This window comes from Lissotriton vulgaris, chromosome 1_1, assembly GCF_964263255.1.
Source record: "Lissotriton vulgaris chromosome 1_1, aLisVul1.2, whole genome shotgun sequence".
Lineage (NCBI taxonomy): Eukaryota > Metazoa > Chordata > Amphibia > Caudata > Salamandridae > Lissotriton > Lissotriton vulgaris.
This window is the reverse complement of record NC_141685.1, coordinates 1,753,616,420-1,753,638,018: the sequence shown is the minus strand read 5'-3', so window position 1 is coordinate 1,753,638,018 and position 21,599 is coordinate 1,753,616,420. Positions and strand designations below refer to the sequence as shown.

The 21,599-nt window shown below is 41.8% G+C and overlaps 1 protein-coding gene across 3 annotated transcripts in view; it reads left to right on the top strand.

Annotated features, from left to right (window-relative positions):
- The first annotated feature begins 1,408 nt into the window (after positions 1-1,408).
- Positions 1,409-21,599, top strand: part of TBK1 (TANK binding kinase 1) — a 431,625-nt gene continuing 411,434 nt past the window's right edge. The window contains exon 1 of one of the 3 annotated variants that reach the window (XM_086919050.1): positions 1,409-1,527. The gene's annotated coding sequence lies outside the window, so the exon portion shown is untranslated. Of the gene's footprint in view, positions 1,546-21,599 lie in introns of all 3 variants that reach the window. The other 2 variants (XM_086919051.1, XM_086919052.1) reach the window with 2 other exon arrangements.

The window sequence follows — 21,599 nt, the reverse complement described above, 5'->3', positions numbered from 1 at the left end:
TATTGGGCTGGCTGATTCCGGTTTGCTGATTCCTGACTTAGTCTTTGCTCTTCAAACTCTACTTGAGGAGCCTCACTGCTCTCATAGCCAGAGAGTAGTTTTCCTATTTTCCTTTGTGGGTTAGTGTGATATCTGAATTCGCAAAATTATTTTGCAAATGACTATTATCTCTGATCTTTTGTCTCTACGCCTATCCACTCACTCATTACAATGTTATTGAGATGTTCTTTTGTCCTTCTCATTTATTCTTCCGTATTATTGTCTATGATTTGTGCTGTGTTGTATTGATGAGCGATCACATTATTTTAGATAAAGCATTATAACTTTACAAGTGAGTGTCTTTATTATAGTTATTTATTGGTTATGGTGAGCATTTCTAGATTCTGGTATTAGTTTGCCAAACCCTTATTATATAAATAAAGATCGCATCGCCACAAAGATAATGCCAGGATGAATTGGTAATCCATATTTGGTAAGTTTTGCTAACACTCACCCAGTGTGAAGGGACTTGTTGATTGATGGGTTATGAATTGGGCCCAGGTAATGGAAATGTGTTAGTCCCAAATCGCTGGATCAGGTGCTATGCAGAATTTCATGTCATAGCAGCCTTGGGGAACAGAGCATTACAACCCATGACTTAGAGAACATAATACAGGTATCCTGTCTGGCCCGACTGAACCATGTATGGCAGTCAGTGTGCCCCAGGAACTTTGAAGTAAAACCAGCAAATGGAGCTTACCAGGTTCATGTGTTATTAGAAGAGCCGGTTTAGTTTTTTTCCCAGCAAGCATCCTGGGGCGAGTTGTCACATTTACCACTATGTGAAATTAGTATATCGTGTCCCACAATTCACACAAAGACTAGGATGAGGTACATCGGCTAGGCTGCCGACTTTGGTGCTGAAAACGAGGGTTCGAGCCTCGGGGTCGCGTCCACATTCTGGGCAAATCACTTAATCTCCCCGTGCCTGAATGTGTTAGTAACCGGTGCTCATGTAAAGCGTTCCAATACCTTCGGGGCGAGTTCGCGCTATATACAAATATGCAACAACAAAAAAGCACGGACTTCGGAGACTTGACAGCTATGAAAGAGGCGTGCCCTAGTAACCATGGGAGGGCAGTCAGTCACGAACAGAACGAGCCGGTGACTGTTGACGGACATACAATCATCGCTCATGCTTAGCACCAGGGGGTCATTTCTGCCTCGCCCCCCACCCACGAAGAACTACAGGTCCCTTGGCGAAATTCGCCGACTGTATGAGTAAGAGTCGAGTTCACTAAGAGGTATAAATACACGCCACAGCCAATCAGCACTTCGGAATTCTGTGCGGTGAGCTAGGATTGGCCGAGAACCAATGTTCCAGCCGAGAACCAATGTTCCAATGGTAGGTTACCTTACACACTTTACACTAACAGTACCTCCTATTTCCAGACGAGTCCCGGAGTATGGTCAGAAGTGGTGTTTGTGATGCGATGCGGAAGTGCTAATACAGGAACAGATAGTGCGTGGAACCCACGGACCGTCCATGTAAGTACCAGACAGAAGGTAACTTTAGCAGGGGTCCGTACGCGCTAACCGACATATAGTGCATGTCATAACAGTATGGAGATGTGCCGGTGCAAACGCGTTCAACCAATGCCACCGCTACTATACGCCACAAACGTCGCACATAGGCTGATGGATTATTGGATGAATCCGGGGTTATCAATGTGCGGTTGTAGTTGGGTGGATGGGAGTGAATGTACAGGTGGTTAGCGTCGGCGTGTGTATGGGTGGACGGATGCAGATGCGGGGGCTGAGACTCATTTTAGGTTCTTGCACTTTTAGCGAAATTGGAATAATGTGGCTGAACTGTAATCTTTTTAACTTGTGTTTAAACAGTTATATTATTGTCAGTTTAAGATCAGTGCAGTTTGACGTGGCTTCTGTAGTTGTTACATCTACCCCGTGTTTTAACTCTGCCAGAATTTCCCTTAATGGAGGAGGGGGGGGGGGGGGATCCTTCAGATGATTGTTTTGTAATTTCATTTGCATCGTGCTTACTGTCCCTTACGAGGCGAAGGAGCTCTTTACTCGATCAACTCGCTATTTTGGAGCCTAAAGTTAGTTGCAATTTAGTGCCTATTGGGATTAGGCTTGTGCTTTCAATACGACCTTTCCATGCATTTACTTCAGTTTCTTTGTGAATTAAATTAGTAGCAGTTAGGTATGATCATTAGTGGAAGGTGAGGGTATGGGAGTTAATGCAGATGGTTGTTGGGATTAATAGATGACATGGTAGAGATCAGGTATTGTTAGATTTACCTTCGGGTAAAGTCCGCGCTTTATAAAAATGCATTAAATAAATTAAAAAAAAAATAGATTGCAGGTATGACTTCAAAAGTAGAATAGCTGATTTAAAATTTGGAATGAAGTGAGGGTAATTTGCAGAAATGCAGTATTATAGCCTTATAGCCCGCCGTAGAGGGCTATACCGGCTATTAAAGGCCCCCTCCAGCGTTAAAGGCCCGAGCCGATGGCGAGGGCCTTTAACAAGGGAGAGGGACTTTAATAGCGATATAGCCCATCTACGAAGGGCTATAAGGCTATTAGAACATTCTGTCACTGGAGGACAGAATGTTCTAACAAAAAAAACAAAGCCTTTTGGAAGCGTGAGGGGATTGAATCCCCTCAGGCTCCCTGAAGCCTTTGTTCACAGCCAGAGCTGTGAACAAAGAAACATTGGAATGTTGGCGCTCCAGGCTTATACCAGCCATTATAAGCCCAGAGCACTCCATTGCTTTCAATGGAGCTCCCAACATTTCAATGTTCTAATAATTATTAAAGTAGAGATGCATGTTACTTAAAGAAGGTTGTGCTCAGAGAGAAAGCATGGAGAGTATTGGAAGAAAGGAGAGGGCCATTTGAAATAAAGGAAAAAGGATAGTTTTTCATGCAGGTTTTGGGGAATACAGAGGAGTCCTATTGAAATAGCACGCCAGTGGAGGATGCCAAACTGCAGAAAGAAACGTTATTTGCTTGTGGGGTATATTAGGTATTCTGATACACTAAAATAGGAAATCATCTGTCTACTGCTAGACCACCATTTCAACATGGACAGCTAATCAGCTCATGGGTTTTAGCATAAAGTAATGGCTGGATGCATACATAGGGAAAAAACGAAAGCTTTAGGCTGCGCTCAAAGGAAACTATAACTTCCTGATAATGATATATTGTAAAGAATGCAAATATCGAAAAGGAGAGTCTGTAAATGCTGGAGTAAATGTCTTTTGATGTTCACCCTTAAAGTTTCCCAAGTTGTTCAGCTTGTACTTTTCCGAACCACCTTCAATTTATATAGGTAGCCCACTGACTTTGGTGCACCCCCCTACCCTGTTCACATCTGTGAAGAACTTGGGATTCCTTTTTGACTATATGTCCTTCTTGTCTCAAGTCATTTGCACTGCTGTCAACTGTTTTTTCTATCTCTTCATGCTCAGTAAAATTAATTTCAGTGCTCCTCCTTGACACCAGCAAATCTTTAATCCGACCAGTTATTCTTTCATGCTTGAATTCCAGGAATGAATTGTATCATGTTCTTCTCAATCATCTTCTGTCTAGAATCCAGATGTTTTAGAGCGCTGCAATGGACCGTATTCTGGTCACACCCCCTGCTGCACCCTAGTTGCAGGCTACCTAGCCAGTCACCAGTGGCTACCTCTTGCTGGATGGGTTCTCTTCAAGGCCCTATGCCTTTTCCACAGGCTTTCCATTGCACCATTCAGGATCCTTATATCTTCAGCGTCCTTTGCATCTTTTCATCCCTAGCCATCTATATGCTCCTTTGTTCTGTGAACCTTAACTTCTATATGCATATGTGATTGGTCTTTCTCCTACGTGCGTAAACATTAGGATAGTTTGCCTCTTGTCTTACGTTTTCACCCCAATAATTCTCTTTCCTACGCATCTCTTAAGAATCCTCTGGACTCTAATTCTCGTTTTGCCGTAAACTTATGTGAACCATCAAAATATTTTCCGGTCCCGGCAGAAAGGGGTAGGTCTACGAGAGGGAGCGTGGCAGAACACAACCTGAAAACTGAGAGGTTATACCCGCAGCTCTACCTGCCGGGTGCTGTTGTTGTGGCTCACCCAACCAAGATAGGCAATTGCGGCACAACACAGGTATTACTTTTGACCCTTGACACTGATTAGAAAAAGTCTTCTAGCTAGGTAAGGGCACCATGTAGACAGTTAACAAATCACAAAACTTTTTGTTTATTTTTCTTGGTCCTGAGGAATCGCTTGTCAGAGGACGAATAGCGAGAAACATGTCAACCGATTGATACACCCTGTAGTCTAGTCTCGCACTAGGGGACATTAATTCCCTACGAGCCTATTCTATTTCTCCAATTTTAATTTGGAATAAGGGATCGCTAGAATAAACCTGATCCTGGTACCCTTTACTCCAATTTTAACTTCTTCACCACGTCTACACACTACTGGCCCCTCACCCACACTTCACCCATACGGCAGTTGGAAAAAGATATCCGCCAAAGAGCACCTCTTTGAGGTGTTGCCCGTTGGGTATTGCACCGCCGACCCAACGAGGAGCATTGCCGATGATGAAGCATGACACCTGCAAGGGTGTGTGAGGCCATTATATCCAACACAGTGGATACCCACGCGTTCATCCACAACATAAAGTAGTCACCAACATCCAACCTTCACTCCATTTAAGAACAGCCCGGTACTTCTTGTTTCTCATACTTATTTGGGCGAACACCTGGCTGGACCTACCACTCTCTCCTTGAGTGGGAATTCGCCTCCACCAATTTTTCATTCCTCTCCTTGAAAATATATACTATTCCACAGTTCCCTTGTTTGCCGTAAATCGGAAACGCATACCAAACACTATTTTGCCCATAAATGATCTCTGCAAGGCCAGGACAAAATCAAAATGTTATGGTCTAGAATTAAAAAATTAATGACTTGCACAAGTGTGGCTTACATGCACAAATGTTGGTTTAAAACTCCTAAAAGGATTTACACACATGAACAGTTTCACATTGGACAAAAGTAGGCGTCTGGGCTGGAATGCTACGTGAGCCTGCACACAACCACAAATTACTTTATTAAAGGTATTTTCTAACTTCTCTCCATCCCCTTCTCAACCCTGAAAAGGGCCAGAAATGTACTGCTTGCAATGGAAGGAGAAGTGGGTTTTTAATTAGTTGGGGACATTCACAAATGAGCACACTGGTGGATTAATGGGTGAGGATAAATGAGTGGCTGTGTGAACGAATATATGCACCGGAATACTTCTACTCTAGCAGTGTGCTCACAACTGCTGATAAAATGTACTTAGCAACAAAACAGTCAGCAGCCATATGGCATCAGGGACCACATAATCCGCCTAGATCATTAAACATTATCAGGTTTCTTATCCTAGGGCCTTATTCTCAAGGACATACCCATTTATTCTGTTCCACATATCTATCGTGTGACATTTTGAAAGCAGAGCTGCATATTCTGCCTTTCCTGTGAGAAGGAATCAACCTTTAATCTGCTCACACCTGTATTTGGAAGAGAAACACATAACAAAGGGCATAAGTGAAGCTGTCCCATCTCCCTGATGTAAAGACTTAGACTGTGACCTGTCGCCACCCCTACATTGCTCACTTCCGTACTTCTGGATTTTTACCAGAATAGTTTCTCGATTTTGAATAGTGGAGTGGTAACCTAGCTCCCCCCGCTTCTCTCTACTGGTGAAAGGTGCCTGGCACATGACCAGGGTCAACTGCCCCATCCTCATGTGTCTTCCCCAGTTGTAACCTTGTTGCCATGACCCTCTCTACATTTAAACCGATCAAGCATTTATTTGTATAAAAGAGAATTGGTGCACCATTCTTAATGCCTTTGGGCCCTTTAGAGCCTTCTTTAAATTGATATAGATGATGTGAAGTGTATTGTACTATGCTGCTCCATGGCCAGTGAAAGAGTTGTCCATGAAATAGGAACCTTAAAAAGTGCCTCTGTATGAGAACAGCAGCAGTCAGTATTTGTGGTATACACATTTTAACAAAATCTAAGACACATTCTGTATTTCTGTCCTGGTTTGGTATAGAATTTCACCTTCCTCTTCCCATAGCTCTCTGTGCTTTCTTACTAAACCAGAGGCAACTGTGCTCCTGTATGTGTTAAATAACTTTACATTTACAAATGCAATGTGCCAGTGCTATTTTGCATGTTTTGGTGAATGGTCAGAATGTGCCATTAGGCCGTTTTCCAGTGCCCCATCACTCGCCTACAATGGTTCATTCCTCACTTTGGTCACTTCTGTGTTAGAGCCTTCTTTTAATTTTAATTCTATGTACATAACCCTTGAGGCACTCCACTTTATCCTGGATCTGTAGGTGTTGTTCCACACATTTGTATTTTCCCTCCTATGTATATTCTTTTTCATTGGAGGATCATAGTTGCGGCCTAACATTTTCTGGTGTGTGCAGCATAAAACAGAATTTCCTTTTACAGGCACACGCACCTCCCCTTTGTCATGCCTCCTTTTAAAATCAATGCTTGAACTTAAACTATCTTTCAACATAATAGATTTTCCTCCATATCGTTCGTGATGCATCACTTGGACCACATGCTCAAATTTATCCGTAAAGACTTTATCAGAAAATAATTACTCATGCTATAAGTTCAGTTCAATAGTCTTTATTCGGTCGTAGCAATGACCAAAAAAACACAGAAGTAAAATACATTATACGTCACTTATTTTATCGTATTCAGGGGTATTAAAAGGCTTCACAAATCAAATTAAAACTGATTTAAAACATCATTAAATATAATCTATGTAAACATTTGGCCAATTATATAAAATTACTGTAGTGGCACCCCTGGTGATTAGTGCTCATTTAAAACTATTAGCAGTCTCGTCCGAGCTGAAATAAGCATCCTTATAAAGCATCCTGTCTCTTCAGTTTTACTCATGCTATCAAATCCTCTAAGACTTGGAATGTTTCTTGAACCTTTCCTTAGTTATTTGCAAGACCGCAGCCTTACTTGTCTCAAATATGTCATTAATGTGTTGTGACGGACAAATGTTGGACAAGGAGAAGGCTATAAATATAGTTCTCTCCGTACTGTTTTACTCATGACAAACTATATGAACAGGCAAACAATTGAGCATATATATAAAAAAAATAGCAGAAGGGGTCAGTAGTAGTTGGTTGAAAAAAGTTAATGCAGTTTATTACCTCCCAACATGGGTTACAATCTAAAAAAGAAATAAAAACATTGCAATTAAAAACCACCTAAAGTGGTACAATGGTAAGATTATATGAATCAGAGGTAAACAAAAACAGTCGACGCGGCGTTTCGGTGCTTTTTGAGTCTTCACACCTTCTTCAGGACTTTTGTTACAGATTGATTCAATGTCTGGCTTGAATGTGCCAAGGAGTTTAAAATTTCCATTGGATGGAAGGAAATTTTAAACTCCTTGGCACATTCAAGCCAGACATTGAATCAATCTGTAACAAAAGTCCTGAAGAAGGTGTGAAGACTCTAAAAGCACCGAAACGCCGCGTCGACTGTTTTTGTTTACCTCTGATTCATATAATCTTACCATTGTACCACTTTAGGTGGTTTTTAATTGCAATGTTTTTATTTCTTTTTTAGATTGTAACCCATGTTGGGAGGTAATAAACTGCATTAACTTTTTTCAACCAACTACTACTGACCCCTTCTGCTATTTTTTTTATATATATGCTCAATTGTTTGCCTGTTCATATAGTTTGTCATGAGTAAAACAGTACGGAGAGAACTATATTTATAGCCTTCTCCTTGTCCAACATTTGTCCGTCAAGCCACTCTTGCTTACTAATGTTTAAACAGGGCCTTTTTCTTTGTTGATACCAATACCCCCTTCCCTGTTATACATACCAGGGGTACCTCCTTTTCTTTAACCACATTAATGTGTTGTGCCAGCTTTATTAGATCTACAACCCTTACCATAGTGCCCCTTTATGTAGCAAATTTAACAGTTGTACTTTAACACTGAACAGCCTTTTTCATTGGCCATTTGCTCTACTGTTACACACGTCAAACATTGCACCTTGAGTTGGGGCCGTTCACTCCATTTTCCACTATATTTACTAATATTAGCTACCGTTTGAATGTGTTCTTTGCACCACATCTTTCTTTAATTCCGCAAATGCAACATCATTTTAACTTTGCTTTTCTATAGTTATTAGTTCACTCACAGAAGGGTCCTTCGTTTGTCCCTGTCTGAATTGCACCTTAGCATAAACTGACCTTGGATGTGTTCATCTTTGATGATCACTAAATGTACGAAGTAGCTGGTAATCTTCCAGAGCCTGGCACTGGTGCTGGCAAAACGCAGTGTGGCTGGGGCTATGAAATCTAGCATGGTTCTATCTTTAGATCTCTGACATAAGGATGTGGTGCAATGGATAGGGATAGAGATCGGTTTCCATGCAGATATGAGATTGAGAAATAGGACCTGCTCACCAGTTGATCAATGGGAAATTTATCTTGAGACATGGAACCTAAATCAGACATACACCAGCCTTGAATTGGACATCTTTGAGACTGGTAGAGGAGGATACATGTGTTTATGAGACTTTGATAGATTTTGTTATAAATATTTATTTATCACTGTTTGGCAGTGTGTGAGATACAGTGTGAAACTTTTTAAAGTAATCTTTTATGGTTTGAACTGTGATATTGATGTTAGTAGAAATGCTTCCATTGTTTGTTTCTATGTTATCTGTGGATAAAGATTGTTGACTTTTAGATTTTTAGGTAGTTTTCCCTTCGCTTACCTGCTAACCACAAATATACTTAATGATTATTAAAGTGTTCCTGGACCCATTGCCCATCACTGTCAGTCTTCTTGCTCATTGCCTACTGCCACTCGTCTGTAAACTGCAGTAATCCACAATGCATCTGTCATGATTGGGTGACAAGGTCTTTTGCATTTAAGGAATGATTTTTTTAGCATATTCATTAATGGTGCTTTAAGTCATTGCAAATTGAGTTGTAGGAGTGGTAGTAGTAGTAGTATACCTTTTGTAAGTTTTGCAATTTCTCCCACAAAACGTATCATTTTGATACCAGAGACAGGTGTTGAGCAGCCTGCTAGAGGAAGAAGATGATCAGAGAGAAGGGAAGTATGTAGAAAAATACTAAAACTGATTGTGATACCCAAAGGGAAGGGCAGCAACAGGGGATGGTGTAATAGATCTGGTCACTGACCCACCTACCCTGACTTTGGGGGATCGATATGCATCGCTGGAGACTAGGCAGGACAAGGAGAATCCTGAAAATCTGGAGAATTCAGAAGCGGGACCGTGCGTAGGTTTAGTTGATACTACCACAGCAGCTGTTATATCTAGTGATGCCTCTTCTCCATCAATAGAGATACAAGGGTCTCCCGTTGCGATAGAACCTGCGGACCCCATTCCCTCCTTGGCTCCTGTTGACCGCAGCAAGCTCCATATATCTCAAATACCTCAAGCACAGCTCCTGGCTCAGCCAACTTTTCAAAGTAGTTCTGTCACTCAGCGTCTTATGAGTCCAGTCGGAACTGAGTCCGAAGGTGACAGAATAGGTCTTTTATTCCAATCACTGAGGGAGGATCTACTGATGAAAAAGTAAAAATGTCCTCATATGTTGCAAAATTGTCATGTCCATAAGAACACCATCGTCCATAAGAATACCATCTGCATCACAACCAGTTCCGATGACAACCTCACAACCGCCTAACACCTTCACTTCCAGATTCACACCGACCCTAAGACCACACTCAGAGGCACCCTCATCTATAGACCACCCGGACTCCGCACACAATTCAGCGAAGGCATCACTGACTTCATCAGCCCACACGCCCTCCCCTCCGAGGACTACATTCTACTGGGAGACCTCAACTTCCACCTGGAAAAGAACAACGACAGCAACACCACCACCCTTCTGGACAACCTCGCCAATCTCGGACTCAAACAACTTGTTGACACCCCCACCCACTATGCCGGGCACACGCTCGACCCAATCTTCACCTCCAGCAAGCACATCTCCTTCAATCACACCACAGCTCTCCATTGGACGGACGACAGCTGCGTTCACTTCAACTACAAAAAGACTACGACCCACAACCACCCACAACCAATTCCCCGGAGAAACTGGAACAAAATTACCACCGACCAGCTCTTCACATCGCTTCACCAAAACCCTCCTGCAAAATCATCGGACCCAAACCAAGCAGCCACCAAACTCACACAATGGATCACCCACAGCGCTGACGAATTAGCACCCTTGAAAAACCATCAAATCAAGCAAGGCAGCAAAAAAGCCCCCTGGTTCAATGATGACCTTAAGAAATCCAAGAAGATCTGTCGCACCCTCGAGAAAGCCTGGCGAAAAAACCCAACCACTGACAACCTGGCCACCTTCAAGAACGCCACCCGCAAACACCACCGACTGATCCGATCCACCAAGAAATCAGCATTCAAGGATCGACTCGACAACAACGCCCACAACAGCAAGGAACTATTCAACATCGTCAAAGAGTTCACCAACCCCACCGCCGGCACCAACGACATCACTCCCTCCCAAGACCTCTGCGACTCTCTAGCCTCATTCTTCCACAACAAAAACGCTGACATTCATAACAGCTTTGGAGACCAGTCCACCCCACCCACCTCCGAACTAAAACCCCCCTCCAACAACCTTTGCGCCTGGAACCCAATCACCACTGAAGACACCATCCGCCTGATGAACACCATCCACTCAGGATCGCCAACCGACCCATGTCCCCACCACATTTTCAACAAAGCAGACTCCATTATCGCACCCCATCTCCGATACGTCATCAACTGCTCCCTCAACTCCACTACCTTCCCGGAAAACTGGAAACATGCCGAACTCAGCGCCCTCTTGAAGAAACCCACAGCAGACCCAACTGAACTTAAGAACTACCGCCCCATTTCGCTCCTCCCATTCCCTGCCAAAGTCATTGAGAAAGCAGTCAACAGTCAACTCGCCGCCTTCCTCGAATCCAACAAATCCCTCGACCCTTCACAGTCCGGCTTCCGAGCCAAACACAGCACCGAGACCGCCCTCATTGCAGCAACAGACGACATTTGAACTCTACTGGACAACGGAGAAACAGCTGCCCTCATCCTACTTGACCTCTCCGCAGCCTTCGACACAGTCTGTCATAGCACCCTTATACAACGCCTCAGCAACGTCAGAATACAAGGAAAAGCATTGGACTGTATCATCTCGTTCCTCGCCGGAAGAACCCAGAGAGTCCGCCTCCCCCCTTTTAGATCAGAGGCCACCGAAGTCATCTGCGGCGTACCACAAGGATCTTCACTCAGTCCCACCCTCTTCAACGTATACATGAGTCCCCTCGCATCCATCGCGCGCCAACACAACCTCAACATTATCTCCTACGCAGACGACACCCAGCTGATCCTCTCCCTCACCAAAGACCCAAACACCGCCAAAATCAACCTACACGAAGGGATGAAAGAAGTAGCCAAGTGGATGAAGAACAGCCGTTTAAAACTGAACTCGGACAAAACGGAAGTCCTCATCTTAGGATCATCCCCCTCCGCCTGGGACGACTCATGGTGGCCACCGGCCCTGGGAACCGCACCCATACCAATGGACCACGCACGTAACCTGGGCTTCATCCTGGACTCCTCCCTCTCGATGACCAGACAAGTCAACGCTGTCTCATCATCATGCTTCAACATCCTACGTATGCTCAAAAAAATCTTCCGTTGGATCCCCACCGAAACAAGAAAGACGGTCACCCATGCACTGGTCACAAGCCGACTGGACTACGGAAACACCCTTTACGCCGGAACCACAGCCAAACTACAGAAAAAACACCAACGCATCCAAAACGCCTCAGCCAGACTCATCCTAGACATCCCCCGCCAAGCTCACATTAAACAAGTCTTTGCTAAACTTGGTTGGGTTCAGGAAGTACTATGTTCTAGGCAAAGGGGAATTTCTAGGGGGGTAACTATAATTGTCAGAGCAAACAAGGGGATTAAGGTCTTGAAATGGGACACTGATCATTCGGGCAGATGGCTGGTGGCAGTCCTTTCTGTAGGTAGTTCTCTTTACACGTGCGCAGTGTATTATGGTCCTAATGAAGATAATTCCAGAATTCTCCTGAAATTAGGGGGCATTCAAATACAACACACTGCGCCAGTAATACTAGGAGACGATTTCAATTTCGTCTTTGACAGCCAGTTAGACCGCACCTCCAGAGTGAAGTATTGTGTCCCAAAACATTCTTTCTTGGCCCTTAAAAATGTCATGAAGGATCTTAATTTACAGGATATATGGAGAGTAAAGTATGGAGCTGTTAGAGAATATTCCTTTTACAGTAAAAAATATAAACAATATACTAGAATTGATTATTTTTTGGTAGATCGCGTATTAATGCCAGACATAGTGTCGGTATCTCACATTCCGGTACGTCTTTCTGATCACTCAGTGGTTGAATTAATAATTAATCATAAGATCAGGCCCATAAAGGGTAGATGGACCCTGGATAGAACACTTTTGCTAGATGTTGAAATTAAGTCTAAGGTCAGGGAAAGTGTTATTGAGTTCTTTTTATTTAATATAGGTACAGGCACAGAGCAAATACTTTGGGAATCTTTTAAGGCATATTTGAGAGGGATATTGAGCTCACAGATGGCTCATAGGAGAAGATCCATCAAGAAAAAAGACACTGACGACCTTGAACTTATTAAAAAAAAAGTTACAACTACAGTTAGCTGCCCTTGAAGATAAGGAAAATATTCTGAAGCTAGAAAAGAACTCTTAGAACTTCAATAAGGATTTAAAGCAAAAAGTGATAAGGTAATTAAGGATAGATGGGAGGTTAGCAGGTTGAAGAACTTCGAGTATGGGGAGAAGTGTGGCGCTCTTTTGGCCTGGAAGGCGAGATCAGAGAGGAGTAGGAATAATATCAACTCATTAATTCAGCGGGATTCGGCGGTACTGTTAATGGAGGAGGTGGAGATTAAGGAGGAAGGGGGTTTATGAAGGGATTGTATCAAGAAGACAGTTGCCGGAGAACTGAGGAGGTGGAGGTTTAGTTAGGCTCGAGAGATTTGCCCCAGTTGTGTGAATTCGATAAGACCTTGTTAGCCAGTGAGATTACTGAGGGGGAGATAAGGGTGCAAGTGAAGAAGATGAGCAGAGGAAAGGCTGCTGGCCCTGACGGCTTGCCGACAGAGGTCTCTGAGGATAACTTGAAGGAAATATTACCTGTGTTATTGACACTCTTTAATAGAATTTTTTACAGGGAGGGGATATTCCTCCTTCATGGCTGGAGGCTACTATTACCCTAATAATAAACCCAAATAAAGAACCCCAGAGGATCAAGTCGTATGGACCGATTTCTCTCTTAAATTCTGATTTGAAGATATTCTCTGGAATATTAGCGACTAGATTGGCAAAAGTCATCAAGACCATTATCCATCCAGATCAGAGAGGGTTTATACCAGGCCGGCAGCTCAATGAGCTTACGTTTCAGGTGATTGAGGCAATTGATGTAGCAGAGGAGAAAGGACTACCACTCACCATTGTAGGGATCGATGCTGCTAAAGCATTTGATCAGGTTAACTGGGCGTTCCTGTGGGAGACTATGATAAAGTTTGGGTTTCCTTCCCCCTTTATTAAAGGAGTTAAATCCCTATACAGGAACCCCCGGGCTAAGGTCCTGATTAAAGGTGGTTTGACTGACTGGTTTAATATTTCCAGAGGCACGAGGCAGGGCTGCCCCTGTCGCCTCTTCTTTTTGATATATACATCAAGCCCTTTGTATGCTCCCTGAGATCGGATTCCGTTATCACACCATTTAAAATGGGGGAGTTAGAATTAAAAACAGCTTTATATGCAGATGATCTCCTCCTCTACACTGCTAACCCTGCTGAGGCTATTCCCAGATTATTTGAATTAGCAGAAGAATTTGGTATGGTATCAGGATACCAAATAAATAAAGAAAAAACTGATAGAATGACTTGGAGTAGTGTAGCCCCGATACCAGGGGCAAAACAAAAAATTATATATCTGGCTATATACCTCACACAGAAATTAGCGGATACTTCCAAAACTAGCTGGCAGATAGTGGTGAAGGAAGTAAGTAAGTTACTATCTAGGTGGGGTGGTCTTCCTCTGAATATTTATGGAAGAGTGAACATTGTCAAAATGACCATCCTCCCCAAAATTACCTTTTTATTTAATAATATACCTCTATCATTTAACCCCAAGTATATTGCTAATCTCCAAGGGAAGATTGGATCATTTATTTGGGCCACCAAATCCTCTAGGATAGCATGGAGGAAATTAAGAAGGGGGCTAAAGTTGGGGAGTTTGGCTTTACCAGATTTGCTTTTTTATTGTTATGCCTTCCAGCTTAAGAACTTTAGAATTCTGGCCAATAAACTAGACTCCTCTTCGCATGACCGTCTCTTTCAAGCACTGTTATCGGACCAGCCGCAAGGTTTGGAATTTTTCCTCTATAAATTTGGGGATCAAAAATTCTACAAAAAGGTTCATTTGAAGATTCTACAGGCAGCGCTTCAGATTTGGCAGTATATACGTAAGACTCTGGCGATCCCATACTACAACACACAAGCCCCGATATGGGATTCCCCGGGTACTCCTGACTGCCTGTTAGATCGGTTGGCGCTGCCACTGAAAGAGGCGGGTTTGGAAAAGTGGGGGGACCTCTGCAATAACTCTCGGCTCTTGGACTGGGAATCTCTATCAAATCTAACTGGGGGGTCCCTCACAAGATTCAAATACTACCAATTGTTATCATGGTGGGGAAGGCAGTGTTGGGGGAAGGAGGAGGAGACCCAGATCCTAGATTTCATCAATAAAGGGAGAGGTTGGAAGCGGGAGGTCGCCTTCTGGTATAATACTTTGGTGGGGGCAAAGGATAGTCTGGATTCTGAAATTGTGAATCTCTGGGGTAATCTTTTAATCGAAAATCCAGAGGAGATGCTGCAGGTCTGGACTGATGCATTCACAATGTCACAAAAGATAATCAATTCAGCCAACCTCAGAAGAAACCATTTGTTCACTGCATACAGGGTGTACTGGACTCCCGCTAAACCATCTAGGATTTCAGCAGAAATATATCACTGTTCAAGATGCAATTTTCCGGCAGCAGATGATCTACACATGTTTATGGATTGCCCAGAAATGATGAGCTACTGGAGGCAGGTGGGCGGCTTTTTGGAGGAGGTTTTATCAACACCTATTACCTGTTGCTCCAGATTGATTTGTTTTGGTCTTCCACATGGGTACATGATGAATAACAGCGCCACACAGTTTCTGTTTTATGTGATTGTTATCGCTATGAGGGAAATATGCAGAGAGTGGAAGTCTGAGGCCCCCCCCCCCCCCCAAGATTTGCTGACTGTCTAAGGAACATCATGACTATCAGCCAGTCAGACAGGATGTGTGGCGGAGAGGGCGCCATTAAGGTCTGGTCTGCATTAAAAGAATGGTCAGAAAAATAAAAGTCCAATGATTATGCCAGAGGTTTGTGGTCCGGTCCTCCCTGGTAACAAGGCAATATGGTAATTGGGAGTTGGTCAAGAAAACAGCCTACCTCTGGGTGACTTCTGTAGGCCGAGCACATACTCCAGGGGCGGAATCTAAGTTGACATGTGTGACAGGCTCAGAGTGATCCCATCTAGAGTTGAAATCTTCTGGTGGCATGTATGATGACATAAAAAAAAATCTTTAAAAAAAACAACAGAAAAAAACTGATAGTGATAAAGACAAATAAAGCAAAGCAGCATTAAGTATACTTCTACCCATACATGACTGCACCCTACCCATCAAATATTTTCAAGAAATGTGTGTACCATTAGATGAGAGCTGCTCTATATTAGCTGCTCCCGCCTGGTACATATGTAAACCCAAACATGATTGAATGCTCTTGCATGAATTAGTATACTAACCTCAGTAAACCACACAATGAAACAGCTAATCAGTTTGCTTGCAGCTGTATTAGTCTGTTATCCTCATTTAGGGTGACTTCCAGTAATATTATCCTACTAAATGGTGTAGACTTTGATCCCCAAATGAGTTACATCTTCTCTATCCATATCCGACTTTCTCAGAACATGAAGTTCCTTCTAGACCTAAACTTAGTTAATTTGACTTCCTTGTACTGGGTATTAGACCTATAGACATGTTTGAGACAATGTACGTGTTGCATGGTCAAGCGTAAAGGGATGTGTATTTGACTATGCCTGTGGTTTACTTTGTGGTTATGTACACTAATGAGTGTTTGTGTGTAAAAATTGTGACTCACTGTAGGTGAATGTAGCTGATTGTGGTTGTGATTTTGGCTAACTCTCATTCTCTGAAAAAACATAATGCTGCTTCTACTTCCTGCTCACCTGAAAATCGTGGCTGATGCCCTAATTCTTTCATGCCTGGAGTTTGCCAATGCCGTTTTTGCATTTGGACCATTAACTCACTGTTCATTTTGTCTGTCAAATCTGTCTTGAATGCCACGCCAGACTTATCTCTTTGTCAAGGAAATCCCATCCCACAACATTACTCCAATTCCCGTTTAGTTACTCAGGGTTCCTAATAAGGCCACATTCAAAGTTAAGCTTGGATGTTTGGCTTACAGTGCAGTCTACTTATTCTCTCCTCCTTATTGGGCTAATCTCTCCACGCTTTCCAGTTGCACAAGCAATTATAGTAGCTAAGCAATCTTCTCCTTGAAATTTCCAATTATAGAATCTCCCATACATTCCATCAGCCCTTCTATGGAGCTGCATCCCCCATTTGGAACTCTCCCACTGAAATCAGGACCACACCTACCATTAAAACATTCAGCCACAAAATAAAGACTTTTCTCTTGAATCCTGTCTTGTCTGAATGATGCAACTGTATTTGGTTGCTTGTGTACACTTTTTCTCGCCTCCCTTCTCTGTATAACTGCAGCCATTCTGACATCTTACCCTCTCTGACTTCCTCCACACCCACCTGTTCTCTCCTATTCCTCTTTTCTCCTCTTCCCTGTTCCTCTATTCTCTTCTTCCTCCCCTGTGTTCTGGTTCCGAGTTCGATGTTGGACTGTCTCTTGTTCAATTCACATATTCCCTCGCTCCCCTAATCTTCTCAACGTCCCTTTGTTCTCAACCCCTTGTTCCGAGGTGTGACCATGGGGTCACTGTTGCTGTTGATATGTAAAATGTTCTATTCTCAACCCCTTGTTCCGAGGTGTGACCATGGGGTCACTGTTGCTGTTGATATGTAAAATGTTCTATACTTCTTGGTACTCAGATGCTATATATAACTGTTAAATAATGCTAAAAGTACCATTCGGGTATTATGAATGCTAGTGGATTACCCACTGTGGAATACTACTTGAGATGTGTGTATTTTTATATATATATAAGTTAATACTTAAAACAAACCTCCAATTTTTCCTTGACTTATGAACTGAGACCTGTCTTGCGCAGCGTAAAAGTTAGTGTCGGAAGTTCATTCCAATTGCCCATTTCCATTTTGAGTGTTCATTTTTTGATTTGTTGCAATTGGCAAGAAACTAATTTGGATTTACAAGTTTTTCAAAAGCTTTCTTCTTTATTTTGTTGGTAATTGACATTTCGGTGCGTCCCATAAATCTGTAGTGAATATTTTCCTCCCCATTTGATGATTAAGATCTTGAAAGGCTTTTCTGTTTTGAACTGTTTCTTTAGCAAAATCAGGTGTGAAGGTGATCATCTGATTGTGCGTTAGAAGTTAAGGTACTTTTTGGCCCATTATAGGCTCAATGTTGAGTGCAGAAGTCGAAGAGGACAAAACATCATGGCATTTGGATGTGCATTATTTTTTTTCTTTTGTCGGCTTTGTATGTACTATTTCAAACTTTCTTGGCATCAAGGGAACAAGTCTTGGAACTAGAAACGGGTTCCAAGAATTGGTGTTTTTTCCATATATTTCAGTCAATTCAGAAATCCTTTTATTACCTATTCGATTGATTTGTAAATTTTTGACTTCTATGGACCCCCACTGAATCATTATCGTAATCAAGGCACTACACACTGAATCATTATTGAAATTCAGGGACACCCCCCCCCCCTTACTGAATCATTATTAGAATCTGGGGACCCCCAATAAGTCATTATTGGAAGTCTGGATCCCTGCCTAAGTATTTTCGATGGTTAGAACCACAAAATAATAAATAAAAATACAGAAATAAGCATTCATCAAACAAATACACAAATGCTGACCAATTTGTTAAATTTACAAACAAATGTATATAAAACAAATTATAGGAAGGTTGGAGATTTTCAAAATTCAATTGAGACCACTCATCGTTTATACTACTTTCTGTTGGATGCACTTACAATGCTCCCACAAATCAATATGAGGATACTAACTTAATATTTAACTTTCTTTTCAAATTCCTTTGCAATACTGCATGGTTTGAAATTTTCATTTGTACATTTTGCTTTTTTAAATGTATATATATTTTATTAATCTGTAAATATTAGTTTATTTTCTAAGTACCATCCCCTCTGAGTAGGCTGCGCGGACCACCAGAAATCCCTGGACCCCACATTAAGGACCTCTCACCTATTTGATATAGTATTTCTCTGATCAGGAACTTAGTAAGTTTCTTTGTTTTATTCCTGATTATATTGAAGTCTTCTAGATTGCTAATAAGGCAAGCCATTTCATTAACCCTTAGAACAAGGTTTCCCTGGGCGTGTACATGGCTGTATTGCCGGGATGGAGAAAATCCGCATTTGTCTTGGTCTTCTCTATTAGATTTTGCATGAGGCTAATTCTTCAGAATAGCATACATTCTATTTGCTGTGTTTGGGGTTTCTTTATTTAGTGGTGGTATTGTTGGTTTAGCATTGTGTTGTTTGACATTTTCACCGTAGTTGACTTTGTTGGCATTTTTTTGCCATTTTCTCAATCTGCCTCGTGGCCCTAAGGCATGATACATTTTAATGATGGTGACTCCTTATTATTTAACATTTGTTTTATGCTTGATTTTTCTCTTGATCCATTGGATTATGCTCTTTCTTGTTTCAATTTTGTTTGTTTTGCTGATGTTCAGTGGTATCTATTATTAATACTGAAGGGCCCATGCTTTACTGTATATTTATGTGCTAAAGTACAATGGTTAATGTATCTTGATCAGCTCTAGCTCTTTCACGAGTAAAGTTTCATGTCTTGTGAAATACTCTTGCTTTATGTCGCTTATGCTGTTTTGGCAATGTGTTCAACTGATTCATGAATGTAATAGTTCAGCTGTTATAGCAATAGTTTGTTTTATGCAGATTATAATGATTTATAAAGGTTGTCTAACAGAGTGATTATATTGGGACTGTAGAAAGACAGTTGTTAAAATGCCTGTTGCTTGTTTAAAATGCTTGTTAAAGATTTGAACCATTCAGATACATTTGCACATAATTCGTTCCTCACATGACTGAGTGTACCCTTCTGTGTGCTTTGTAGTCTCTGCAAAGGTTGACCATGTTGTGCTCTGATCAGCCTTTGACTGGTCTCCAATTCATTTTTTCCAGCTGGTTAAGCATTGATGAGCTTCCCAGCTCTAGTAGGAATTATGGCAGGCTATGTGTGTACGTTTACTTCATTGCTTTGTTTTTCTTGGATATGCATATGCATTTGTTGGGTCTCAGGAGCTGCGAAGGTCATTTTCTGCCTTTCAAGGTTTTAGACCTCCTTTCGAACTATTCCAACTTTAGTGTCTTATTTCTTGAAAATGAATGAGTACATAGGTTTGGGGAGAAAAAGTCTAGGGAGTTGCCATCAGGGTCCCTTCTGAGTCAACTCCACTTCTCTCACCTGCGGTGTCTGAGTGATTGTGTGACAATGCAGCAGCTGTGTTTAAGAGATGCATGTCTTTCGATCATGCCATTATGCAATTGCCTATGTCCGGGTGAGCAGGAGAAGCACTTTGATTACAGTACACATGCTCAGCTGGCTCTCTCTTTCAAAATCAGGATAAGTTTGAGTGTGCCGGAGCAACACTTTCATAGTAGTGTACATGCTCACCTGTCCCTTTAGTTAAACATCGTTTTAAGTATTTGATTTTGAGAAAAGTGACAATAGTCAGGATAGATGTTCAAAATCTGAAACTGTCTTGGCAAATGTGGGATGTATAGTCACTCGAAATTTCATACAGGACCCCAGTAATGTTGTCAAGTTTTTACTATTTTTGTGTTTGTGGTATTTAAATAATGCATTGGTTTCTTGGTGACTGTAATTTGGACGATTTACTGTCATTTGGATGATACAACCGAACAGTAGCTGCAGGTACAACAAGTATCGGCAAGGCTAGTTGGTTTGATGTTTTGATGTTGGCTATTAGCGGTTTGACATTGTCAATGCTTGTTTTGTAATGTTTTTTTCTTTACTTTGTTGGAAAACCTACTGGTCTCTTCTGAATCTAAAAAAATATTGATTTTGAAAAGAAGACACATCCATAAATTTGCTGAAGGCTGTTTTACTGGCAGCACATACAATCCACCTTCCTAGCTGGAAGCACTCGTATTACTCCTATCCACATGTCACTTGTATACTAGTGCTCTTAACCGTAGACATCCACTTCTCTGATTGTTCTAACACCTTTCCTATGGATATGGCATCCTGCAGTTTAGGATTACCCATGATTCATAAATAATTGCTCGTAAGTTTTGTTTGTTTTTCATATGGACTATAATTTTGTCCCTAATCATTCAATCTGTCATGGAACCAAAGTTACAAGTCATGGATAATGCTGTTCGAGCCATAAGGAATGCATCAAACGATTCTCCATCCCTTTGCACCCTCCTATAAAATTTGAATTTATTGAAAGCAATGTTGGTAGTGGACTTAAATCTAAGATAAACTCATCAAAAGTCTTTCTTGATACACATCAGTATCTTCTTGACCATCTGATAGTGTTACTTGAGCTAAAGTTCTGAAAACCACTTGACCCTCCGTTCCAAGAGAGTGCGAAAGTATGTTTTTTTTTCTTCTGTTCATCTCCCATTCTTTTGCCATCAATAGCTTTCATATATGCAATAAACTCCTCCTTCCATCTCATCCACGGTATAGGAGGTTCCCCTTTGTTCTGTAAAAATGACTGCTGGTGGGTCAAACAGCCTGGTGTCTTAAAACAATTCTTTAGCATCCAAAAAATGTGCAAACCACACAGACTACCAAAAAGAAAATGTATGTGGTTTTATATATTTGTAGATTAAAATAAATAGTATTGACCATACATAGATGTCCTATATGATGGGAGCTGATGTGCTGAATCCAAGGTACAGATAGCAGTGAACCACAAGAAATTGAAACAAGGAGCATCTGTCTCCTGCACACAAAAAAATCCCCCCCAATTACAGATGGCCGCCACGTTCAGCGCAATGATGTAACACATCCTGTGACCTTCCACATGATACAGCTCTCCAATCAATGCATGCGATGATCACATAAGTTCCCACTGGCTGATAAACTGCAGGCCGCACTGAGTCCGCGCTTCACCTTATTCACGCACTGTGACT